Raw genomic sequence first — 21,973 nt, forward strand, 5'->3', positions numbered from 1 at the left:
AGAGAAGTACCTTGATCTTCTGGTTTGGCCTTCGGTTTCGTCGTCCCAGTAGTCATATAGGGCTCTTATCTTTCTTTCAGCCCCTGGGTTTCTCGTTAGCGGTCCCAGTTACCGCAGTACATCTATGAGTAGTTCACAGTGTACCCCGTTGACGTAACCGAAGGTTGCTAGCACCATTCTGTCATGGTATTTTAGGTTATTTCTTTAAAAAGCTGTTCTTATAAATTGAGGATACGTCCTTGCAGGCCCAATTATATCTTGTAACTCTAACCACAGGTGTGTTCTTCGCCGAGATGCCATTGCGTACTGAAGGGTCTGCGCACATTGACGCAGCGCTAGTTGTTCTTCCGGTAGATGGCAGGGTGGTGCAGTACTACGAGAAAGAAGACAATATGGCTGGAATTGTGATGGTGACGCCATGCTGCGTTTTGTGTTCATTAACAGAATACGAAGTAGTTGAAATGACGACGAAAGAAAAAGCCACTCAAAGCATCGGCGTTCTACAAGAACATGGCGTTCTTCCGGTAAGTAAATTGTGCCCTGGATGTGGTAGGGATGCTTTTTTCAGTAGGGAAAGGAACGTGTTTAGCTGTCGGAAAACACGTTTCATTGGAAATTCGAGGAGGAAGACGAGGTGCAGTTTTTCCTCCTCGCTTTTCAATGGAACGTTCTTTTCTAGAGCTAAACTCGATTTTTGACGGTGATGCACCTTATGGGTTACTGGTGTTTGAATAGTCGTCCAAACATCAGTAATGCTATTACGAATCTGAAGATCTGCAGAAGAACATGTGTCGATTAGTTTAATTTCTGCCGTGAGGTTTGCGTCTGCTGGGCTATGGATTACTCTACTAAACTTGGTGGTCCAGGAATAACAGTTCAGATAGATGAATCCAAGTTCGGGACACGGAAAAATCACTGCGGTCGTGTGATCGATGGCACCTGGGTTTTTGGAGGTTATGAGGTTGGTTCAGGGAATGTATTCATGTGTGTCGTGAAGGACAGAAGTGCTGAAGAGCTGTTGAACGTTTTTCAGCAGTGGGTGAAACCTGGTACAACCATTCATAGCGACTGCTGGAAGTCATATGATAGGTTGGCTGAGGTGGGATTTCAGCACTTCACTGTGAATCATACCCTGAATTTCGTAGATCCCGTTACTGGCGCTCATACGCAAAATATCGAGCGGTTGTGGCGAGACGCGAAGGACAGCATTCCTAGGTATGGAAACAAAAAACACCATTTCATAGGACATCTGGCCTCCTTTCTTTTCCGGAAAAAGTATTCTCTAGAAACGCGGTTTCACAACTTTCTACTGGAAGTAGCCAGAATATATCCCCCCACTATTTGATGGTGAGTCTAAATTAATGCTTTTTGCTCTTTATTCTCTTTTTTATTGCCCTTGTACTTATAGGGCCCTTGTACTTATAGTGCCCTTGTACTTTATGTATGACTGTATGTGCTGGGGGGGGGGAGATTTAACGCATGTCTTGTGCACATGGATACTTGTTACTCTTGCGTTACGTAGAAAATTGATGTTTTTTCGTGTAGAAGTGGTAATTGGAGTGTCAATACAACATGATCTGCGTTTCCTCTGTGTTCTGTTACCACTTTTACACGAAATACCATCATTTTCCTACGTAATGCAAGGGTAAGAAGTATCCTGGAGCACCGAAAACAGGGGCAGTCTCATGTATACTATTACCAAAGAAAGTTTGGATGGCCTACCGTATGCTTCAATTACATTGCGAACGAATGCAACATGCCAATACAAAATAGGAGCATACTGTTGTTGAGACCGCAGATTTCAGAGGTAACGCGAACCCCGATAGCGTTCGTTCACTCCAGAAGCACCTTTTAGCGGACCAGCCAGAAGCATCCTGCGCGCTTGTATTTGTATTTCGGCTGAGTGGAACAGGAAAAAATAGGAACGTTCCCTGTCAAAACAAGGAGAATCTAGAATATCATCAACTACTCACCGCCAGCTTAGGAGTCTATTCGCTCTCCTCTCGCTGTAAGGGATCGAGCGGGCGGTAATTCTACTATACTGTTTCGTTTGCTTCCCCATTCTAAGGATAGAATCTTGGCTGCAATTTCAGTATTCATAAGGTTATTTCATTGTCTTAACAGCATACGATTTCGGACAAATATAAGTAGCAGGCTTTTCATACTAATAGCATTTAACACGTGCTACTGTGAGACTGATGTTTCAGTGCATTATTTATATGTTAATCTATCATTTTTACACGACTTTTGTATGTTAATACGTTATCTTTAAATTTGAATAATGCACTGAACAAGAAGAATATATTCCATAGATATTCTAACAAAAATTTAATATAGGTTTACTTTGATCAAAATAAAGTTTCTCACTGAATGTTAATAAGAGCTTATGGGCATTTTTTTTTTTTTTTTAATTGAGATTTTATTTCTGTTGTCCCTGTTCAAGATATTGTCAGTCCCTGAAGTGCTATTAATTATACTGAAATGCCTATTGATGAAACACATTGTGCTATATGGGAACTGTTTCAAGAGCAAGGGGAATAGTAATGATAATTAGAGCGAAGCAGAGATGTTGCCCGCCCTCCTTCCAATTCGAGTAATTATTATTATTTAGGATTTATGCTAATTAAGTTGAAAATATTTTGTTTTTAATTTAGTATAGAAAACTTTCGATGCAACAAATTTCCAACTCTAGCCGCTAGCCTACTAGTTGAATTTGGACTTTGATGCAGTTTGATGTGTTGAAAAAGAACTGTGCAATCGTCTTCATCGTGCCGCAGTTTGACTAACTAATTTTCAATACGGAAAACTTGTTGCTCAAACATACGATGAAACTCCAGTTATGAGGGAACTGTAGCCTCTTGTTAATTATATTTTCATTCTTATGCCCATAGACTTAATTTAGTTTTAGAAAAGTCCGATGATTATACAAAAGGGCATAGGCGTAAATAGCACCCCCGCAACCCTCCAGACGGGGGGGGGGGCACGAGCTCCAGGGGCGCATAACTAAAGGTTGCGGGGGAACTGAATCTTCAAGTTACGCTACTGGAAAAGGGTATAAGTTTTTTTTTAATGTGTTGGAACTTTTTTCTTCTTCCTCCAAGTCTTCAAAAAGAACAAATGCTCTGGATTATGTAGTCAATAAAAGTATCCCTATAGTTTCAAACACAAGGTATGGAACTATAGAAGTAGGGTATATGATGGCTTTAAAGATGAACTATTAGGAGTCTTTAAATCCATGATGGATAAAACCGACGAATAGGATTCTTAAACCAGAGATTGTGTATCAAAATTCTATCAAACCTTTCAAAGTTTTGACTCCAATATTTTACTTGAACTGTTTTCTGTTATAGGATCAAGATAAGAAATCTTGTTCAATATCTTACAAAAGAAAGTTCATGATGTAGGTTACTGCAGAAAGAAAATAGATGACTTTGAAGAGTATCTAAGATCATTGAGAGATAGTTTCAATTATATTTAGTAAAAAATGAAAGAACATGAAAAGCCACATTGTTCTAATATATAAAGAGTAAATGAAGTGGAATTTGACCACTTTGCCAAGCCTATAGTTTGAAATGGTTGATACGCTGTAAGATAAAATGAGTACTAGATTTTCTGTTATTGAGAAACAAGAGTTACTTGTAAAGAGACCCACTCACGGTCCATGGTTTGCGCAAACATTGCTGTTTGTGCAAACAATTTGACCGTGTGTGGCGATGTATGAACTGTTTGCGCAAACGTTTGTGCAAACATTTTCCACATCGAACTCGTTCGAAAATTGTTTACACGAACATGATGTTTGCGCAAACACGTGGACCGTGTATGGGTAATGTTTGTGCAAACACGAGCTTTATTTCCGAGTAGGAAGCCTAGTGTACAGACGCTTATTTCTTGCGCTATGGCGTCAATGAATAGGAATCAAAAATTCTGGCGAGAATTTATTGACCTTTATCGAAATTTACCTGAACTGTGGAAGGTAAAGAGTGAAGATTATAAAAACAGGAATTTGAAAAATGTGGCATATGAGAAGTTACTGCAGATTTCAGATGAGAAACGACATGGCCTTGTGTTGGCTTCACACGGCGTCCAATTGGCATTGAGCGGTGTTGACAGTTCGCGACAAGCAGTTATGCACGCTGTCTTCTCGCGCTACTGCGAATCTTGACAATATCACAGGCGCTACTTAGAAATATTGTACTAGCACATTAACTGCTCACTTTACCAAGTAGAGAAAATAATTACGAACAAATACGTGAAAACTACATCTTTCTATGTCAACTGGTTGTCATGATAGACGCTTTGAAAGGTTTCCATATAAAACAATTAGTAAAACGAACGTTGAGTCCCGCGTGTAATTTCCAGTGGATTTTGTTTCGATTTTCAAATAGAACTCACAACTTTTATTACAGGATAATCAGCGGTGTAGCCAGCAAGTTGTTCTAGGAGAAGATTACTTTCAGGGGGAGGCAAGCTTTTCACATATTAAAAGCAGAACAAATTACCTCTTTCATAACATGAAAGGATTTTAACTTACCATACATACATACATACTATGCGCATATTATATTTTCACAATGCTTCCTTATCAAAAGACGGATCGTGACAGTACTGAAGTTAAAAACCGGAGTGTAAAAGATGAATCAATAAGCTATTAATAAGAAAATAAATGCTGTTTATAGCAGTATGTTTATCTGACTTTGTGTTTATGTAGGTTAAAATTCTAAAGAGGAAAAAAAAAACGAAAAAAATATTAACTCCGATATTATTATGCAATAATATAGTAGTGAGTTCACAGTGCACCCAGTTAGGGAAATGAGAATATAAAGCATATGATTAATTTTAGTTGATTCAATTAGGTATAGAAACCGTATTGATGATGATTGATTTTTTTAAAAAAATTCATATTTTATTATAAAGTCCTTCATTTGCATTAACTGTTAAATAAATTTATTAAACATATACCAGACGAACCTCATTTTGGAGCTGGAAATAGTTCGGAAAGACAGAGCCCCCTTTTCCCCCGTGGCTACATACCTTTGCAATCTTTGCCATCATCGTAAGAATAAAGCATGGGAAATTTGTAATTTGTTTTGAAATTTACTTCAAGATAGACCCTTTGTTATTCGACAGAAGGAACGCAGTATGTTTTGTTCCTTTTTTTCTTTCACGTTCCACTGCCTTATGTGCGACTAAGGGAATCAAAAGCATCAGGCGTCTGAATGGTGTCATAAATTATCGTAACCCAAAACAAACTCGAGCATATCGAGTTGCTTAGGAATCATAAGCAAACCGAGTACAGCAGAAGTTTTATTTTCTGTCTTCCTTTTTTTCTTTTTCTTTCAAGTGCTACGAAGTCAAGCTCGAAGAATTATTTTTTGTGTTTACAGTTTTTGGAACCCATAAAAATAAATTTACAAGAGTCAGATTCAGACAAAGACGAAATATTAACTGACATAGATGATAGTGAAAGTAGTGTTGAAGACAAGTGTTTAGCATTTTCACTGGAAAAGTTAACATGTAAGTAATTTAGTTGCTATATACAGTATACTTCTAGGATGCATAGTCAAAATTCTTGAATTTGCTGGAATAGTACATTTACATTGTGAATAATGTTGCCAATGTATGTATCATAATCAACCACTCTTTCATCCACACCCTCTTCTTTCTTTTTGGTTTCGCGGGTATTTCCGCTTCCAAAGCACAAGCAATTACTATCGCTAAACAAGCTGCTTCAGTGGACATGCTTACGCGATTAAACTCAAAATTGAACTGAAGTTTGTGCAAACAGTTGTATCGTGTGTGGCCGAGTGTTTGCGCAAACCATGGACCGTGTGTGGGCCTCTTAATATCAGCAACCGCTAACAATCGTCAAATTGTCACGCCACGTCACTGACTGTCCCCTAATATTGCACGAAGGCCACACAACATTGATGACAATTAACTCCCAATGTTTCTGTTTCTGGTGCTGGTTTATTATAATTTTAATTATAATTATAATTTTTCAACAATTGCTTATTATACCCCCTTGAATTTTAACTATTGATTGTTGAAATTTTCATGTCGCACAAGACAAATCATTTAGAAAACATTAAGAAGGGAATTAGTAAAGGAATTCTAATTTTTGAACAACTATTAACAACTTTTGAACAAAAGTAAACCTGCACGCTTTTTTAAATAAAACTTCTTACATTTTTTTGTATACAAGTTGCACAACATACATAAATAACCTGTGTTCGGGCGGACAATACTTACTTCACTGCATACTTTCTCTAAGGTCTTTATTCTTGCAGTTCTTTAAAATATAAATCCTGCTTCACATTATCTAAAAATTCATATTTTTCATATGATTCTATTAATATTATTAATATTTCTCTTGTCCAGGCAGCATTGTTTTGGAATTACAGCGAGAAACAAAGCTGAACGTCGTCAGGCGCTACTCTTTTCTGATTGGTACCGATAAAGTTGTATGGAAGTGTCAACCAATCAATAGCTGAAAACTCAGCAAAATTTGTTGGAAATGTTCGGCAGAAGAAAAACAATGTAAATGTAAAATCCCACAGTAAATACGAAACGCAGTTATTGGAGGACAAAGAAAAGGTCGAAACAAATAAAAGTAAACCGCGATATAATCTGAACTCACAAATTTGTATGCGTAATGTAAATAGCACACAATATCAACAGGTAGGTTCACCAGAAGGCATTAGAACTCAGAATAGATTTGTAGTGCTTGAAGATGAAATGGTCAAAAAACATTTTAAAAGCAGTACGTCGCAGGACAGGGAAAGTATTCCGAAATTCTTTCAAGATGGTGAAACCCCTAACAAGCTGAAAACAAAATTAGACGTGACTCGACAAAACAACAGAAGAAATAGGAATGCTGAAGGGAGTAATAGTCAGGAAAGTGACCTGAAGAAAGTAGTTATATTATCAGATAGCCAAGGTCGTGGGTTAGGCACACTTATGAACAACAAACTAAATAAGGTAAGAACAGTTAACTTTGTTAAGCCAGGAGCTCGATCTGAGCAAGAGTTGAAAGACTGCATACAAGAAACAGAAAAACTCACAAAAGAGGATTATGTGTTAATAATTACTGGAACTAATGATGTATCGAAAAACGAAGCAAATAGTGTAATAGTTGCTTATGAAAGTGTGTTAGATGAATTAAGTAATACCAATGTTCTGGTTTGTACAGTCCCTCACCGATACGAATAATTGATAAATCTTGTGTCAATTTAGAAATGAGGAAAACCAATCAAGAAATCAGGAAATTATGTAACAAATTTACTAATATACCAAATTTCTCAAAAGTAAATCCCCACGTGGAGCGGGTTTGCATATCCAGGCTCCTAACTATGAAAACATTTACGATCACTTTAACCCCAATCATTTCACAGATTCAACCTGTTGTATATAAGTTATTAAAATGTAAAATTGAATATATTTTATACGAAAAAGACTTTTATGCATTGCAAGACCTGTAACTGCCAAATATTCAACACAAACTAATAGTCGCATCGACATAATCAAAAAGAAGTGTGGAGCAGGAAACTACTTTACCTAAAAGTCAAAAGAGACTCACTGAAGACATACGAACTGGTCGAGCGGTTTGGGTCACTAGTCTATCAATTAGAAGTTTGTGTTCAAACCCTGAAGGGTGTATTCGTTTTTCTTTTGTTTTTTTAAGTGTGTTCCTATGTTCATCAGAGGACTGGGAACATTTCTGTAAATAAATCTTTGGCAACTACTTTTCTCTCAAATTCCATTAGAAGGGAAAATTATATGAATTGCAAATCTAAAATCCACAGCTGAGAACAAAATATTATGTTCAATATTTCATTATTATCCTTTGATTTGTAATGAAAAACTAATTATAAGCATTGACGATTTTAGAAGATTCTCCCCCGGTAATGGTCAATATATGAATGAGAGAAAACTGATAAAACATTATTAGACCACTTTGAGCATGATCGAAGATAACTTATGGCCACGAAGGGGGAAATGTATTATTATTATTATTATTTCTTGCATCTATTATACCACTTATATCACCAAAATGAAGAGACGTCGTTAAACGTGAAGTTTTCACCCGGTCCCAAGCAATTTTATTCATGGAGTCGGGTGAATTTACTTTTTCTGTGCTACCCATGGCATCGCTATTTCTTTCTTACTTTCAAAGTTACTAGCTACGTCCTTATCAACTATTTCGCAAATCTTAGTACTTAATTCATCCTTACCCTTTTGATTGAGATGCATACCGTGCTGAGTGTACATTTCCCTACCTAACTTACTGATATCCACAATTACAACATTATTAAAGTGATTGCACATTGTTCTTAATTTTAAGTTAGTGCTTTGTACAGCTTTATTAATACACGAGTCTTCAGTAAGACCATGGCGATAAGGGATATTTATCACAATTGTTTTACAGTAATTCTACATAGAGAGTTGATTTGCAAATTCTACTAACCGCTTCACTACCTTCATTCTTGGACACATCATTTGTTCCACTTAATATTACTACACAATTATCTTCCTTATTTACAATGTTGGGATTAATACCAGGCAACACAACAACGCTTTTAGCTCCAGGCTTGATATTTCCTTGCATTGCCGACTTTTGTTTAGAATTACTATTCACTTTCTCGGACAGTCCAAGACCGTGACTATCACCATATATGTGTACACTTACGCGTCTGTCTTAGGCTTTCTTCTTGCATTAGTTTTATTGTTTGTAACTTTCGGCACGTTTGGTTGCGTAATAGTTTTTCCCTTCTACATCCTGGCACTATTCTTCTATTGTGAATTTCTTACCGGTTTTTCATTTGAATTCACGTCTCCTTCACTTCCGACGTTTTTAAACACACCCTATCTGTTTTCGCATACAATTGTTTTACCTGATACAACATTTGAATATCTGGGTCTGAGCGTACTGTAACTTATTTTTGTCCACTGGTTGGAGATATTTTCAGTTTCAACAAATGATTCTACGGACTTCATGTTTTGTTCCAATACTTCATTTTCTGATTTTAGTGTCCTCATGTCCTCCTGTAAAATATTCATTATTTGTAAAACGCTGTCAATGTCTTCATTAACATCACAATGGTTGATGTTTACTATGTTTGACTGCATGTTTCTCCCTTGCACTTTATTGCTATTAATCACGTTACTAGTATTTGCCGCACTATATCGAGCCGAGTCAGCAAAAATTTTCTCGATTCTGATTGGTTGAGAGAGGTCACGGGATTTTAGGTCCCGCTCACGCGGGAAGTTCAAATTTCCAGGTCACGTGTTATGACCAGTGCTTCGTAATTCTCGGGAATGTTCCCCGTAATTCCCAGTTAATTCTCGGGAAGATAATTTTTGGGGAATGTTCCCAGGGAAGATTCCCAAAATGGGAATTTATCCGGGAATTTATGTACAATGACAAAGAAAATTGCATTCTATTACTGTATTATGATTTCAAAGTTGAATTAATTTTTATATCACAGCATATTATTACTGTTGTCCACAGAGGATTCTTTAAAATGTATATTCTGAGCGGTACTATGTTACTTTATTAACACTTTATTATATTTAGAGAGTACGCATAAATGGATATTTATTTACAATATGTTCTCTCAATTAAATATGTGTGAAAAAATTATATAGTAACAATTTAAATTTATATGTAAGTGGATTTGCTCAACTTGACTTTATTACTGATATTTTAAACACATTAAAGAATTTAAAGAATTTAAAGAATTTTAAATTTATAAATGTTATAAAAAATTAGATTAAGTAAATGCTAGAGGATACATGTCTCACCAATTTATCAACATTTGCGCATACAGATTTATGTTCACAAAATTTTCAAGATACTTACTTATCTTTATATTTTAGTACGTAACATTGCTATACACCACCTTTCATTCTACCTATTTCTCGAAATTTCATACGTAAATTCACATGTAAAAGAAGTCTGAGTACCTCTTCAGAAATTCGAGTCAGACAGAGGAGACAGCCCGACGTCTATTACTAATGGTGGTTCAGTGTTTATTAATAGTACTTCATCTCTGTTTCTACATAATTCTAAATTACCTTACAAAGTGGTTACTTTTCATCATTTGTAAATTAGTACTTTTGTAATTTTGGCTGTTCTTTAGCATTGGGGGCCAGTTTTGCACCTACTGTTTTGCGATATTCTATTCCGATGCGGGTTTTTTATGGTTTCATACGTTAAATTACGTTACCAATATTAAATTCAGAAAGCATTGCGGAGCCAGCGTTAGCGAATGAAGGCGGGTTAGAGCCCTGCATGACACGTTGTTTTCTATCTTCGTTACCAACAATTCACTTTCTTTTCTCACATAAATCACTTCCACTTACCTTTTCGTTTTGTATAAATCCCCTACTGCCCTAACAAATTATGTTTGATACTTTCTTGACTACTTGAACAGGGCTATCAACTCATTTCTGCCGTAAATCATCCTACTTTTTGCTAGATTTGGCCCCCCAGTACTAAACAATCACCTTACTTTTTAGTGCAAATGGAAATGGAACTTAAAAAACATATTATCAGTTATATATGTACTGTCAAAGAATTTTAAACTTTTTAACTTCCAAATTCTTTAAAACCTAGAAGTAAATCATAAAATATTTAAATAAAGTAATTAGTCATATGGTTCTTATAATTTGGAAGATAAAGTAGAGAAATGGAAATAAATTCCTTCCCAGGAATTTATAGGCCAGGGAAAAACCCGGGAATATTCCCATTTTTTAAATTCCTTCCGGCCGGGAATATTCCCACTGCCCATCACTAGTTATGACGTCATGAGTCACCCCGCGGGAAATCCCCATTCTCTTTTATGAGCGGGATTTTTGAAATTCGTTCTTTTACGGGTAATATGAGTGCTTTGATACCTGATTCAGATTGGCTTGCAGACGTTACGTGATCTTAGATCCTGAGATATTTGAAATTCGTTCCCTTTTACCTGGTAAGTAGAATGCTTTGGTACCATGATGCTGATTGGTTGATAGAGGTCACGTGATCTTAGGCACTGGGATATTTTAAAATTCGTTTCCTTTTATGGGTAAGATGAGTGATTTGGTACCTTGAATTTGATTGGTTGATAGTGGTCACATGATCTTAGATCCTTGGATTTATGAAATTCGGGTATCCTCTTTGATGGGTACTTTGGTACCTCGATTATGATTGGTTGGTAGAGGTCACGTGATTTTAAGCTCAGGGAGTTTTTAAAATTCGTTTTGTTGGGTCGAGGATTCAAACCCGTAGTGACCCGGTAATTCGACAGAGACTCGGTATCCTAGATGATAAAAAGATATTTTGCTTATTCCCTTGCGTTTAAATCGTATTTCTTTCAGAGATGACCAGGACTGGAGATGTTATACCCAGAGCACAAAATAACTTGACGCTGAAGTTACCAGTTAAATACGTTTTCCAGACCAGGTGTATCGGTCTCTTTTCCTTGTTAACTTTGAACTTGCACACGCACGTGAAATGCGTGTGTACGTGAGAGAGGGGGAGAAGTGAAAGAAAAATCGCGTTTCTTTGTTTTAAAAGTTTTCGAAGTTTCCCACCTGATGTCAACGAAATGTTGTGTAGTTATGTGAAGGGTGCGAATTACCGGGGGGATGAGGGGCATTTTCCCCCTCAATCACATTTTGTTCCCCCCCAAAGAAGTCAGCTGAAGCATCCCCACCGGGGATGCTCGCTTTACCCCTCAAACTATGCTTAGTATAACTCCAAATGTCACTGATTTTTGTTATTTCTTGTAAATTTAATCTTCTAGCTTTATTTCGAAATGATCGATGTAAACTGTTCTGTTTTGGTCATTTCTACTTACCACCTAATTACCCACTATTTTCAACGTTGTTTATTAGAACTATATTATTATGACTACGGTTGTTACTTGCAACTGTACCTTCGTACCCTTCAGTTCGTCATCGTTTGTGAATTTGAATGTACTAATTGCGTATAACAAAGCCACATATAGATTTATAAATGTTCTTAGCGGTTGGCCAAGAAGAAGTAAACAAATAGCTTCCTCTACCATATTTGGCGAAGTTCGGATATGTCATATTCATCCTGTATATTTGTATCGATTATCATCTTATTTTAATTTTTGTTATAACATGTTATTTCATTTTCCAGTGTACTCTTTGTTGGCACATGGTCTTCATTCCCTAGTAGGTTGTATGTATGCAACTCAAAAGTTGCATTTAATTTGTGATAATTAGCATAGTAATCACAACTTTTACAGTTTACGGAAATGAACTTTTGAAACTGTACTCAAAATCTGAGATATAGATATTCTCTCGTAAGTATATGTTAATGTACACGCTGGGGGATACGCTCCTAGTGAGCAGACATGTTAATGAAGGTGATTTTTAGGTGAATAAGCGAATAATTCTAGATTTGTTTCAGCATTTGTTAATACGACTGGTTCTCCGTGTCATTGTCCGTGTCTGTATAAGCATTTCAACTGGAGCGTTTTTTTTTTTAAGTTAACCTTTCATTTTTCCATCTTTTCGCTGTACAGTTTGCTGTCCACGCAATTAATATTGTCTGAAAATCTTCAGTGTAATGTTTTACTTTATTTGAATAACGTAGCCCATAGTGAATCAACTTATCCTCAACCTAACAGTAAAGTAATTTTTAAGTGTTGACTTTCTGTGCCCATCACGGAATCGATATTTGGAGAAAAAAAAGTCGTGATGAGCACACTTTAGCGGGAAGTAGAAGCACAAGCTCGAAATTTGAATTGAGATATTTTAAATATTTGGCCTTCGATTTGACCTTGATGTGAGAAATCGGGCCCAGCAACAATCCATTACTTATTTGATAGGCTAATATCTAGATTTTCTTATTTTTTTAAAGAAAAAGATATATCCGGTTTAACTGATAATTTTAGTAGTTTTCACAAGACTAAAGTAGGTTTCTTTTCGCAACCTGTATGTATTAATGCAAAGTGGAAGCTTTCAATATGAGTGGAAAAATTAACATATGCTTGTGATCATGGCTTCGCTCGAGCCGAATTATTAACTAAATAAACCTTAGAGAGCTGCGGGGACAAGAGTGAGTACAACATTAAAACACGTTCAGAAAGGTTTAGTGGGGGGTGTCAGACAATATATATGTGCATAGTTATTGTCGGTAGATTTATTAAATTAATAAATCTCTTATTTATTACAGATGTCACACACACACACACACACACACACACACACACACACATATATATATATATATATATATATATATATATATATATATATATATATATATATATATATGGGGGGTTCGGCATTTATTGTCTCATTTTGAAATTTGAACCTTCAGACTATGTCCTTTGGCCTAATTTTATCCCCCCCAATATAGATTATCTAATTCGCACACTGGTTATGTGTTTTGAATATTGTAGTCAACGTAATTTTGTCTGTTTTCTCTTCTCTTCTAGTTTAATGTATTCCTGGTCGAACCATGGTCTGCTCCTACATATTTCCCCGTGTACCAATTTTTCTTTTGAAAGAGGATACTTCGTAAGCAAAGAAAAGAATTCAATTACTGGAATATTTTTCTCCACAATCTTAAGGTTACATCTGTTAACTACAGAGAATACAACATGCCTCGTACTTCTGTAACGATTCCTGTAATGCTATTTAGACTATCATCATTTTGCTCAAATAAGAGTGTTGTTGCGTCATACATAATTGATGTTCTTCTTTCATAGTTTTAGAGAAGTCATTATTTATATTATTATAAAACAATTTTAACTTTGATTTTTGTGGATGCCTTATTAGAAACATACCAATTATAAGTATTCATCTATTCAGAGTTCAGAATGTGTTCACGGCAGTGATTTGTAATACTGATAAGTACTACTACTTCATCTTCATCGCCTGACGCCTTGTGGACTTTGTGGTGGACCATTTCATTCATTTCTCATCATCACCGTCTCCTTTATCCTAACTGGCATAAGCGTGGGACGTAAAACTAAAGATTTCATTTCATTTTCATCTACATCGCCTAATATATAATATACTCTTCAACAGGTTCACTTGAGAAATCTGATTCATCTACCGTAATATGAGTTTCATCTCCCTTCCCTAGAATAAGCTTCAAATCTGCTCACCTCCGAATATTAAGAGAGGCGTATTTAGGAATTTTTTTTGAGGGGCTATGCGCAACACAGGGAAGGATATTGCCTACCTGAGTTTGAGAATCCTATATAATATGATACAAAAATTTAGGAGTGAATCTAACCCTTTATTCTATTCATACAAGAAAAAGGAAGCATTCTCTTGGCCTACCTAATTTCCCGGGCTAATTATTCCCCAGTTTTGATTTTCTTATATTCAAACATTTCCTTCTTTGAAAAATAACTATACGATATAATTTTTTCTTTGTTATAATAGCTAAAGTCCCGTCATATTGATATCCACGCAAGTTGGTGTGGAATACCAGTTTCACTTATCAACTCCTCTTAGTTTTGGTGTTACTGATAACGGTCGACTTGAATGACAACGGACAACGGCCGATAAAATATCATAGGCAAAGCGAAAGAAAATAACATCAAGAAAAATATACAGAAAAGTAGAAAGAACAAAAGAAAGAGCAAAATGACGCAGTTCTTACATGGAATGAAATTTGACAAATACAGCATTATTTCTGAACAAAGAGCATAAGAAATTGGAAAATCAATGACATTCTTAGAAATGGTAAGAAAGATTATTGTTGTACGAGAAATGCGAAAAACTAACAAATTTATTTCAGGGGATCTTGAGCCCCATAGCCCCCTAAATACTTCTCTGAAGACAATTTTACTCCCTAGATCCTCTACATCACTCTTTTTCAACTTCCTAAATATTTTAAACATCGGTTTATATATATATATATATATATATATATATATATATATATATATATATATATATATATATATTATAGAAACGGTCTTTCCCGTCCCCCCAATATTGAAGACAGATTTGCGCCGGTGTGTTTTCTTTATTTTTGAAACGGTTAAAGAACAAACTTTGATACTCTAGAGCAAATTAGAACAAACGATTAAGTCTTTATATTTATCTATCTATCTATCTATCTATGTATATATATATATAGGGTTTGTCCGGAAAGTAATAGGACTGATTTTATCCCGCCATGACTGTACTTCGGAGTCCGATTGACCCTTCGTCTGACTGGATCCGGTAGAGGGCGTTCCTAGCTAACGAACGAGCGGCTGGTCAGTTGTCTCGGTGCACACAGAGAGTCAGGACAGTCTTTTTCGCGTGACTTGTTTCTGTGAGTGGTGCAAGCCGAAAATGCAGCGTTCGTTAGAGCAGAGGTACGCGATTCCATTCTGTGTTAAAGTCGGTAAATCTGCGTCAGAGACGTTTGATATGACCTTGCAGGCTTACCCAGATAATGCTTTAGCAAGAAGTGGTGTGTTTCGGTGGCACAAGGTCTTTTTGGAGGGCCGGGAAGAGGTCACCGATGAAGACCGTGCTGGAAGACCATCGACTTCGACAAACACCGACAATGTGACTCGTGTTCGCGAAGTTTTGAAGTCAGAGCGTCGACTAAGTATTCGTTTAATTGCCCAGATGTCAAATTTACCAAAAACTGTGGTTCATGAAATTGTGACGGAGCATTGGAACATGCGCAAGGTGTGCGCGAAGATTGTCCCAAAAGTGCTCACTGACGACCAGAAATTGCGACGAGTGGAATTGTGCCAAGAAATTTTGAACATGTGTGAAAGTGACCCCCAATTTTTGAATAGCGTAATCACATGTGATGAATCATGGATCTTTGAGTATGATCCCGAGACAAAGGGGCATTCTTCCGAGTGGCACACGCTGGCGTCTCCTCGCCCAAAACAGGGAAGAATGAGCAAATCCAAAGTGAAAACGATGCTCATTGTCTTTTTTGACATCAAAGGCATCGTCCACCATTAATTTGTTCCTCCTGGACAAACCGTCAACGCCACATTTTACGTGGAAGTGCTCAAGAGACTCAAACGAAGGGTCAATCGGGTCCGACCAGTCATCGGAGCCGACTGGAAGCTGCACCACGACAACGCCCCGGCTCACACCGCCTTTCTTGTGAACTGCTACCTGACCAAGGCCGGCATCCCAACGCTTTCGCAGCCGCCCTACAGCCCAGATGTGGGCCCCCGGACTTCTTTTTGTTTCCTCGAATGAAACGCCCGATGAAAGGCAAGCATTTTGAAACGACAGGGGGGATCCAAGCAGCTTGCACCGCGGCTCTCAAGGCTATTAAGGAGAATGACTTCCGTGACGCCTTCAATGCTTGGAAATCGCGCTGGCAGCGCTGCATCGACGCAGAAGGAGCCTATTTTGAAAGTTTTTAAAGAATTGTAACGATTGGCTCAATATTTTTTAAATCGACTCAGTCCTATTACTTTCCGGACAAACCCTGTATATATATAAACCGTTGATTTCGAAGATGTGGGTGGGCAGGGCACCCTCTTTCTAGCGTCACCACATTTTTTTCTTAATTTTTCTGAAACGGTTAAATAACAAACGTTGATAGTGTAGAACAAACTAGACCAAATGGAGCACAAACGATTTAAAATGCTTTCATACATTAACTGATGATTTCAAGGTTGATGAAGTCGTTCTAGCCCCACCACTATTGATTGGTAATTTACTTGGAGAGTATAACAGAACAAATTCTGTTGCTTTGGAACAAATTAGAACAGATGTAGTACAAACAAAATAATATGTTTTCTTTGTTTGTGGCAGATGGGTTAGGGGGAGGACGACACAAATGCAGGGTTCATCTCTTTGGAGTGTTTTCTGTAGGTGGGCGAAGGGCCATATGCATAGTTATTCTGTGGGCTACTTATGAGCCACGTAGGCGACACTTGATAATTTGCGTTGCAGAGTTCTCCTACAGGGTCAAACCAGCCCGCAACCTCCGCGTAAGTCAAGGGAAAGGCTACGGGAGCTTCAAAGCACCCCTTAGTAGCCCGTAGCAGTCTGTTTTGTTATAGAAGATGGATATGCTTGGTTCAAAGAATATATTTTATAATAATTTAGAAGATTGAACAAGTGGATGACATATCTAGAAGATATGTAACGTCGAGAATGTTCATTTTTTAGTACATCGATTGAGTACAAGACCTGAAATGCAGCTGACTGTAATTCTAGAGTACTGATGAATACTAGGTGAGTGTTATGGTTATTTTCTACATATAGGCTATAATATATTAATATTTACAATATTGTGCGTGCAGAAACTTACGTTGAATGTTAAACCTATATTACTGTTTACCAATCAAAATAAGTTTGGTATCATATTATTTCTAATTTTTCCCTGGATTAGGCAGCTAAGTATGTGTAAACTTTAAGCAGAAGATATGTTTGTCAAAATGACTACAGTAATATGTCGAATATAAAATATATCAATTAAGAGGTAAATCTATGCCAATAGAAAATATCAAAGGTAAAAAAAAAGAAAGAAATATCACTTGTAAAATCTGTAATCGAGCTAAATAAATTTAGGTGGAAATGGGAGCGCAGATTAAGAGTACGAGGCCAATTTTGAAAATGATAATTCACAAAGGAGGAGTAACGTTTAGACGTAAATAGAGAACATGTAAGTCGTATGTAGAGATAAAAACAGCGTAAAAAATGTAGTTAAATACTATGGAGTCATAATACAAAGCTACCTATTTGATCAAGTACCACAAGTTAGTCCTAAGATTTCACATTTGTTTTTCTTTATGTGTATATCCATCATCACACGTTCGTGTTCGATAAGGACGCGTTAGCAGGTCGTTCAAGCTCGCTTTGCTCTGATTCGGAGTAGATGTAATGCTACTTGTGCTGGCACGTAGCACAGGTTGGTACGGCCTTTGCACTTGTCTTTTTAAATATATAACAAGTTTGCAAGTGTACTATAAATCCGTGTGCAGTTAGTGGTTAGGCACCAAGAAAATAAAAAAGTAGAAAGTATTAGGAGGAAAATAGTGAAAGACTTGTAATCAATGGCGAACGTTGAGGGAAGTTACAACAGTAAAAATTAAATTTTTATCACTTCAAATTAAGATAAGAAAATTTACCCAACTTACTAACCATTGTATAGTACACGTAATCAAAACATTAGCAAGTTTGTTAAATTGAATTGAAACGATGGAACTAATTTTAACCGATGTGACTTCCTTGTAAATGCACCATAGCTTATAACTTTTGTTGGCGCCTTTCAACATAACCTGTTCCTAGTAGAGTATTGGCATACCCCAAGAAAAGAGTTGTTTAGAACGCATGATGACACTATTCTCTTGAAGAAGTGAGTCACTGTTATATCAATTTAACCGTATATTCTTAATCTGTACGAAAATAAATGATGTAATGTCACTGTCATATAATCTACCTTATGTGCTGCAAGCTCTTTACTTACTCCCATATGTTTATGAGTAAAAGTGTTGACAGCAAAAAGCGCCCGTCTCTGTCCTTCTGCGCCCCCTAAGGATGTCTGACTACTTTTTTAGCATCATCTACCAGAGATGGTCATTTTTCCTAACCCTCCCTCACCCTCACCCTCAATTGACCACCCTCACCCTCCATCACACTCACCCTCCATTTACACCCTCCCCTCACCCTCCCTCACACTCACCCTCCCTCATACTTACCCTCCATTGACGCCCTCACACTCACCCTCCCTCACACTCACCCTTCATTGACGCCCTCACACTCACCCTCCCTCACACTCAACCTCCATTAACGCCCTCACACTCACCCTCCCTCACACTTACCCTCAATTAATTTATCGCCCTCACTCTCAACTACTAAAATGAGGGTGAGGTGAGGGTGAGGGCGGCCCTCATGAGAGCAAAATGAGGGAGGATGACCATCTCTGTTCAATTGTGCCTCAACCTCCCATCATTCCTAAAGATGAACAGATCATGTGATGCTTTGTATTTACCAAGATTCGCGGTATTTACGGTTGAAGACACACAGCACAGAAGGGTAAAACAATTCTTGGAAATGCTGTCTGTTCACAAAGCAATAGAATTTTTGCAACTGTTACTGCTGTCCACATCGAAGGAAGGTATGAATGTGCATTATAGTTAGAAAAAAAAAGTTGAAGCAATGAATATAACATTTTCGCACTTTTCTTCCTTCTTCCTGGCCGAAGTTTATATGAATAGTTAACAGAGTACAAGTAACTCTTTAAGCAAAATATAACACTTGTTATTATCCTGGTGCACCTTTGGTCCACGTGGTCCGGGTTCAAATCCTGGTGGGCGAAGTTGTAAACGCATTACGATAATTAAGATTCCACCTTAAACTGTAGGTGTAGATCTGGTGGTGAAAAGGGACGATAAACTCAAAAACTTTGTAAATCAGTAATCGAGTAAAGTTTGGCCGTTAGATTCTACAATGCTTCTATAGAATATTTTATTAATATGACCGCAGTAAGAAATGAAAAAAGAAATAATGCCAAGCAGGAAAAAAGACAGGCAGGTATTGAAGAAAGAAAAAGAATATTTGCGCATACATATTTATGTTTACAAAATTTGCAAGATACTTTCTTATCTTTATATTTTAGCACGTAACATTGCCATACAGGACCTTTCATTCTACCCATTTCTCGAAACTCTATACGTTATTTCACATGTAAAAGAAGCCCGAGTACGTCTTCAGAAATTCGAGTCAGACAGAGGAGACAGCCCGACGTCTATTACTAATGGTGGTTCAGGGTTTATTAATAGCACTCCATCTCTATTTCTACATAATTCTAAATTACTTTACAAAATGGTTCCTTTTCATCATTTGTAAATTAGGACTTTGCTAATTTTAGCTCGTGTTTAGCAATGGAGGCCAGCTTTTGCATCTAGTTTTTGCGATATTCTATTCCGATGCGGTTGTTTTATGGTTTCATACGTTAAATTACGTTACCAACATTAAATTCAGACAGCATTGCAGAGCGAGCGTTAGCGAATGAAGGCGGGTTAGAGCCCCCATGGCACGTTGTTTTCTATCTTCCCCAAGCGGCACACCGACGTCGAAAAGACGTGGTTTTTTTGGTGTAAAACACCGTAAAATACACCGAACATGACGTGATTTACACGTCTTTTCCCACGTGGAAATGTCCGGGAATATGACGTGATTTTTATGACGTCTTTTACACGTCATAGAATATGACGTGATTTTTATGACGTCTTTTACACGTCATAGAAATGACGTGTAAATCACGTCTTTTTTACGTGATTTCCACGTGTAAATCACGTCTTTTTCACACCTTCATGTGAATTGGAAGGGGGGCGTTCTCGAAATGAGGCGGCGAGAAGCAAAGGGGTGTAAGCGATATTTGCAATAAAGTATGGATGTCTCAAAAATGGATTCTGCACAGCTAAATATACAAACTGGATGGTGAAGCTCGTCGCAGTCCAATAGAAAGTCTACCCATGAATGCTCTACGCCGAACTTCATTATGCAGTTTGTATATTTTGCAATGCAGAATCCATTTTAGAGACATACATACTCTATTGAAAATGTCACTTACACCCCTTTGCTTCTCGCTACCTCAAATGTCATGGAAGTCTGACAGGATTGTTCAGTTCCAAATGTCAAAACCATTAGAAATCGATGTGCATCCGCAGTTTTGATATTAGGAATTTCAATCCATGTACTACGTCGATTATTCGCCACACTTTTGAGGCTAGTTACCAGCCCCTATTCAACCGTTTTGCACCAAAGTTAGGGGTTAGGCTACTAGGGCTACCTAGTTCTGGCCCTGTAAATTTTGAAATAGATCGGTTGAATAGTGGTTGAAACAAATAACCCTGAAACTGTGTCGAATAATCGAGATCCTACTATACATAGATTGAGATTCCTAATGTCAACACTGGATTCACATCAATTTATGATTATTTGGACATATGAAACTGAATAATAATAATAATAATAATAATAATAATAATAATAATAATAATATCTACTCTAAAACACACAGCTTACAACACATTTTTTTAAAAAATGATAAAAAAGAAAAAAATCATACTTTTTCTATTTTCTTAACTGCGTTTTTTTTCTTGACAGTTCTGAACTGATCTCTGGCCGCAACACTTTTCTTGGGTAAAAAAAAAGTCTACGAATAACAACTGGACAACGATTATTATAAGTAAAAACAATAATGAAAATAAATTTATCCTTGTGGCTGCTGCTTGATTTTTCACCATTGTGTTGTAATTTGCATAATAATTTACAAGCTCCTATACCAGATAAGTAAGACCACTGGGTTATTGTAATAAATAACAGATCAGGATAGACCCTAAGAACCCTAGATCTTGCCACAGCGAAATACATCACCACCCTCTCTCGGAAGCACACATTGGGGAACGTCAAAGTATTGTGGTCTATTTGATTGGTCTGTACCAAGAATTTGGAAATTTCGCTTCTCCGAATGTTCGTATTATCTATGGATTGGGAATTTCCATATCCAATTAACCACCTCTAGTGTTGTTGATTTATATTTTTTTAGTATTTGGATACTAGCCTATTGAAGAGTATATATTCGCCTTAATGTGTGGTATATTTATCTACACATTAAGAAACGAATATACAATAGCTGTCGAGGAATAATTATATACCTAATGCAACAGGAAAGAAACGGCAGCGCTTGCTCCACGAAAGGATAAATTTAAAGCCATACATTAAAAAGAAAACCGAGACGCATTGAATCGACTTGAAAAACATAAAAAAAAGCCCTCGAATGTAAGACTCACCCTTGGCGAAAAAAAAAAAAAAGCCCTACATAACTTTTAAGAATGAGAAAAGACGAATAAACATGGTAAAAACAAAGAATGAAATGGAAAAATAAAGGAACATTGTACTTACAGTCCTAAGAAAATGAAATGAAATGAAATCTTTGAGTTTTACGTCCCACGCTTATACCGGTTAGGCTAAAGGAGACGGTGATAATGAGAAATGAATGAAATGGTGGAATGAA

General features: G+C 36.9%; 1 long non-coding RNA gene across 1 annotated transcript; it reads left to right on the plus strand.

Annotated features, from left to right (window-relative positions):
- The first annotated feature begins 289 nt into the window (after window positions 1-289).
- LOC145675555 (uncharacterized) lies at window positions 290-13,640 on the plus strand. Its single transcript, XR_014129152.1, has 2 exons — window positions 290-524; window positions 13,455-13,640. It is a non-coding gene; the product is annotated as an uncharacterized LOC145675555 (long non-coding RNA).
- Window positions 13,641-21,973: the final 8,333 nt, after the last annotated feature.

Source organism: Thermobia domestica, chromosome 18 (genome assembly GCF_964235325.1).
Source record: "Thermobia domestica chromosome 18, izTheDome1.hap1.1, whole genome shotgun sequence".
In the NCBI taxonomy this organism is placed as follows: Eukaryota; Metazoa; Arthropoda; class Insecta; order Zygentoma; family Lepismatidae; genus Thermobia; species Thermobia domestica.